General features: G+C 43.4%; 1 pseudogene; it reads right to left on the reverse strand.

Annotated features, from left to right (window-relative positions):
* Window positions 1-3911, reverse strand: part of LOC138162043 (uncharacterized) — a 5924-nt pseudogene extending 2013 nt beyond the window's left edge.
* Window positions 3912-6221: the final 2310 nt, after the last annotated feature.

Below are 6221 nucleotides of genomic sequence, written 5' to 3' on the forward strand. Positions count from 1 at the left end.
CTTCTTCTTCTTCTTCTTCTTCTTCTTCTTCTTCTTCTTCTTCTTCTTCTTCTTCTTCTTCTTCTTCTTCCACACACACACACACACACACACACACACCTGGAAAGGCACTTAGAGACCACTTAGTCTATAGGAGGGAATTGAAGAGCAGAGAGGGCAGAGGACCTGTTCAGGGTCACACTGGTAGCAATGCAAAAAGCCAGAATCTGAACCTAGGTCTCCAGATGCCCTGTGCTGTGGTGCTGCCTCATCTTTATTGCCTTACTCAGAGAGACGATTCCCTAAGTAGAAGTGCACCTCATTAATTAGGACACCACCAATTCTGTGTGATAATTTAAACAGGGTTTTTCCTTGTTTTTATGTGTGGAAAAAAGCTTTGCTAAGCAAATGAATGGTTTATGCAAACAAGATTGCAGAGTGTTTCCAAAGTATCCTTTTGGTATAAACTCAGACCAGCATGTTTAGGCTATTATGCTGGTCACCTGCCCTCATTAAAACAGGAGCATGGCCAATTGGCATTTGTAAACAAAATTGCATAGGGCATCTTTTCAAATATCAAGGAAAATCACTTTCTAGAGCTATACTTAGGTGGGGCAGCTGGGATTTTTTTCCAGGTACTATCATGGAGACTGTCTTGGGGCTCATGGTGGCATAGTGTGAAAAGGGACTGAGGGGAAAAGTGTGAAAATGGGGTTGAAGTCTGGTCAAGGAGTAGTGGGTATGGGCTGCCCCTTCCAGACAGTCAACAAACATTTACTAAGAGCCTACTATGTTCCAGCAACTGTGCTAAGCAATAGAGATACAAAGGGAAGCAAAAGCCAGTTCCTTCCCTAGAGGAGATCCCACTCTAGTCCAGCACAATCACTCCCAAGGGAAGACTGTCTCTCCCGGAGACCACCTATCCCCTAACTCCCATGATGCCACATGCCAGACTCTCTGGGATATGGGTCCAACTCTTCTTACCCTCTATCTCAGTTGATCCAAATTTGTTCTGGGTGCAATAATTCGTGGTGAAAACTATCCCCCACCCTAATTCTTTCCCTTGGAAGCAAAGGCCAGCCCATTTGGGTAGACATGCTGATTACCTATGTTTGTCTCATTCATTAAAACCAGAGGAAGACAAGTAGCTTAGATATGGTTATTACAGGATGGCAAGAAGAAACAGTGTTTATTTAAAATTAAAACCATCAACAATTTGGGTTTATCACAAATTGCAATCCGCCACCCACTCATTTAGTGAAAATGAGTGAAGGTGGACTGTGTCTCCTGATCACACTCAAATGCACACACACACACATACATAAACATCACAGTATGAAAGATAAACTTGGACCAGTTGAGTTTCTCAGATATATAAAGTGATGCACAATAGGGAAAAAAAAAATTAAGCTGAACTAGCTGAGACTTAAACCTTTTCACCAGTTGTGGAAGGGGGTTTATTCTCTCTTCAAGGGATCTTAGTGGTTGTTGTTATTAGTTGTTACATAAGAGGGAAAAGCATATTTTTAGGAGTAGGGAAGCCTGTGAAATCACAGTGTTAGATATGATGGCGTCATAGATCTAGGGTTGAAAGGGAGATCAAAATGTAGTCAAATTTCCCCATTTTACAGAAGAGGAAACCGAGGCCTATGGAAATGAATTTCCTTTCCCATGGTCATATCTGTAGTATGTTACTGAGGTAGGATTTTAACTCAAGTTCTTTGACTCCAAATATCGAGTCCTTTCCAATGAACCATTGTGGTAGATGCTTAATAAATACCAATTGACTGATTGTCATCTCTCCATTGGAATATGAGCTCCTTGAGGACAGGGGCTAATTTTTGCTTTTCTTTGACTCCCCAGCTCTTAGCAAAGTTCCTGAAACACAGTAGGCACCTAATAAATGCTTATTGACTTGACATGAGAGTAAATAATAGCAATAATAATAGCTAGGATTTGGACAGTGCTTTAAAATTGGCAAAGCTCTGTGCACATGGTCTGATTAGATTGTCACAACTACAGGAGATGGGTGCTATTGTTATCCCTATTTTACAGATGAGGAAACTGAAGCTGGTAGAGATTAAGTGACTTGCCCAGGGTCACACCACTACTAATTGTCTAAACTGAGTTTCATATCATGCCTCCTTCACTCCAGGGGCAGCTAGGTGGTACAGTGGATAGAGTAGCAGGTCTGGATTCATCTTCCTGAGTTCAAATCTGGTTTCAGACACTAACTAGTTGTGTGACCCTGGGCAAGTCACTTTGCCCTGTTTGACTCAGTTTCCTCATTTGTAAAATGAACTGGAGAAGGAAATGGCAAATCCCTCCATGATCTTCACCAAGAAAACACCAAATGGAGTCATGAAAAGTCAGACACAACTGGAAAATGACTGAACAACGTCCTGATTCCATGCCCTGCACATTATTTCACCACCCAGATGAGAGGGTAAGTGACTCCCTCACTTAACAGCCAGTACATATGAGGTGGCAACTTCAGGCATGCTCACAGCTGGGCTGCTCTCATCAATTCTATTATTTTCTTTCCACATCCCATTGAACCATCTTGTACACCCCCAAGAGGTCTGTGTGTCCCACTTTGGAAACCATTACATCATATCCTACTGCCTGTCTTTTTACCTCTGTAAGCCTCAGTTTCTTCATCAGAAAAATGGGAATAATAGCCACTAGAGTGCCTACCTTCCAAAGATCTCAGGAGGGGTAAATATGAACATGCAAATGGAAATATATCATTGTTGACAAAAGAGCTTTGGAGGTTTTATGAATTCAGGTCAGGGAGATAATAGTCCGAAATCTCAGTTTGGGTCTAGTCTTCTAGGGTGTAGGATTTGCCAGGAGAAAAGCTGAACCCATCTTGTTATTTTCTTAGAGTCTATTGACTGGGAGGTGGCGCCTCCCGAGACACTCTCACTGTCAGGGAAGCAGACTGTACCTGTCCCCAGTCCAGCTGTGGTCCATTCTGTAGTCTCAGTTCTTCCACTTGTCTGGGCTCCAGGCTGCCCCTAGGGTAGTGAGTCTGCTTATACACCTGTTTGTCATGGTGACAGCCTCAGCTTGATGGCCCTCTCTATGACTAATGAATCATGCCATCAAGGCCAGTCATAGGAGGCTACTTCACTCCTGTTTTTAATAGAATTGAAGCCAAAAGTATTAAACAGCAACCATTTCCTGTCTGAGATCACATCAGGGTTTGCTGTGGCCAGAACTGCCCTGGTTCCCCTGCTGTTGGGTTTTTGGTGATGTTGGTCTAACCCTCAGTGGTTGTATCAGTTGGCATGAGAGTCAGTGTGGTATAATGAGGAGGAGGAGGAAGAGAAGGAGGAGGAGAGGGAGAAGGAAAAGGAGGAGAAGAAATAGGAGGAAGAGAAGGAGAAAGGAAAAGGAGAAAGAGGAAGAAGATGAGAAGGAGGAAAAGAAGGAGAGGGACAAGAAAAAAGAGAATGAACAGGAAGAAGAGGAGAAAGAAGAGGAAGAGAAGCAGAATAATACCCTACCCAGAGTTACGCAACTTTGTAAGTATTTAAGGGGCATTTGAACTCGGGTCACCCAGATGCCAAGTCTAGCAGCCAAAACGGAGGAAGGCACAAGGGCTTTTCTCAAGCTGGCGTTTGACCCTCTTGGGTTTCTCATCTGATTTCCTTGGGTCTTTTCAAAGTGCTTTGGACCTGAGTTTCTTGGTTGATGTAGAATTTCCATTTGGGGTCTAATAAGGATGGGTGAGCACACGATGAAGCACCTTCCCCTCCTCCCTGATTTAACTGATGTTTCCAATTAGGTTCCAAAATACAGTGCTTCATGCTAAATACAGTGCAGCCTTTGGCAATAACTCAACAAATAGCCCTTGGACTCCATTATCTTACTCTCTGACGTTTTTCTGATGAGCACATAAATCTCTCTGGGATCTCAGCCTCCATGTCTCTAATGAAGGGTTTTTAAAAAGTCAAGGGGGCACTTATGCCTTAGAAAAGGGTGATGTTACAGGCTGGCTTCCTGGATGCTCAGTCTGGAAAAGATTTCCTTTTCTGTGTTCTTGGTAATGCAGCTGAATGGATTTAGGGATGAATTTGATTTCACTGAGTTGGGCTATCCAAGCAGGACTATCCTCACCGACGAAGGGAAGCACAAAGGAACTTTAATACCTTCTTTCCTCTGAATACAGAGAAAACTTCATCTCCTATCCTCACTGCCCCAGTTCAGTGGACAGGGATCACAGCCTGTTCATCTCTTCATCAAGAAGAAGTTCTCTGGCCCTAGTGGGTGCTGCAGAAACATTTGTGGAATGAATGGATGTCATTCACTGAGAATCCCCAAGAAATAAGAGGGTACCATTAGGATATCATGGTAGAACACTGTACTTGGAATCAGGAACACCTGGGTTCAAATCTGAGGCTAGTAACTGTTTGAGTTTCAACTCATGCCTCCCTCACTCCAAAGGCAGCTAGGGGGTGTGATGGTGCACAGTGCCAGGGCTGGAGTCAGGACAACTCGTCTTCCTTAGTTCAAATCTGGCCCCAGACACTTACTAACCAGCTGTGTGACCCTGGGCAAATCACTTAACTTCTCAAGCCTCCATTTCCTTCATCATCTGAATTGTTTCTCACAATGTCTATTTCAGGTAGAAAGGACATACATTATTGTTCCCATTTTACAGGAGAGACAACTGAGACTCAGGATACTTAACTTTCCCACAGTCATACAACTAGCAAAGGGAAGAAATGGAATGTGACTTCCACTGTGCCAGGCTGCCTCTGGGGAGGGCGACTGATGGCCCTAAGCTTCTTAATAGTAATTCATCTTGGGTAATATTAACAAGTACGGCCTGGAACTGAACCAAACTGCGACCTCCAAAAAAGGAACAAATTCTATGAATTTGCTGACTCTTAAATTGATCCAATCTATTCAATTTCTACAGACGTGAGAATTGAATTAGTAGAGAAACACCTTGTATATGAATTTAAACAAGAAGCTTATATGCCAATCTTCTATCTATCTATCGATCGATCGGTCTGTCTGTCTGCCTGTCTGTCTGTCTATCTATCCACCCACCCATCCAGCTTTCCATCTCTCTATCTTTCTATTTATTCATCTGTCTACCTCTCCTCTATCAATCCATTTCTCTATCTGTCTATCTATGTACCCACCTCTCTCTCTCTCTCTCTCTCTCTCTCTCTCTCTCTCTCTCTCTCTCTCTCTCTCTCTCTCTCTCTCTCTCTATTTATCTGCTGCCCTTCTTGGACTAGACTATGAGGAGAGGAAAAAGCAAGCCTCTAATCTCTGGGGGAGTTAAACCACTTGCCTCTCAAATTCTTGCCCTGGGCTAAGCTGTCTTTACAGTAAGGGAACAAAGGTATGAACTCAGATTCAGCTAGGGTGACTATATCTAGCCCACCCCAGACCACCAGACTAGAATGTGCTTTATTTTCCATGTCCCTTGACCATTTTGTTATCTGTCCTGCCCCACAAAGTGCCTCTTCTTCCACACACTTTTCACCTCTTGTTCTGGGCTCAATAATTAAATTAATATGACCATGCTACCATTGTTCTTCTGGAAGAACATTGTTTACCACCCTGTGGATTAATGTACCATCCTTGGGACTCCCTAGGTAGTCCCTTCCCTGGCCCCTAGTTCCATATGTGTGCTAGATCCTCATTAGAATATAAGGTGCTTGAAGTTAGGGACTGCTAAGGACTGGTGGTCTCCATAGTGAACATAAGGGCTGGCACAGAGTAATCACTTAATAACATCATAAAAACAGGTTTCTAGAGCTGTAGGGGGTCTCAGAGGCCATCTAGCATCACCTCTTCCTTCTAGAGTTGAGGGAACTGGGACCCAGGGAGGTTCCATGATTTGACCACACAGTAAGTGACGGAGGCAGAAAGATTTTAACCCACTTCTATGACTCAAAGTTCTGGCTTTTTTGTTGTTGTTCATTTCCACCCCAGCCCCAATTGTTATAGTCTGAGATTTGCCTGGTTCACTGAAGGGCTAAGGGACTGGTGCATGGACACAGAGTCTGTCTGTATTTAAAGTAAGACTTGAAGACAGATCACATTGACCCTTAGCTTATCCCTATATCTTCTATATTGGTGAAAAAGAAGAGAACAGTCAGACAGAGACAGATAGAGAGGGAGAGAGAGAGAGAGAGAGAGAGAGAGAGAGAGAGAGAGAGAGAGAGAGAGAGAGAGAGAGAGAGAGAGAGTATTCTTTTGTCTTTGGTTCTCAA

The sequence above is a fragment of the Petaurus breviceps genome, unplaced genomic scaffold (assembly GCF_028583685.1).
Source record: "Petaurus breviceps papuanus isolate PSGF00001 unplaced genomic scaffold, PetGlider_PUasm1.0 186, whole genome shotgun sequence".
NCBI lineage: Eukaryota > Metazoa > Chordata > Mammalia > Diprotodontia > Petauridae > Petaurus > Petaurus breviceps.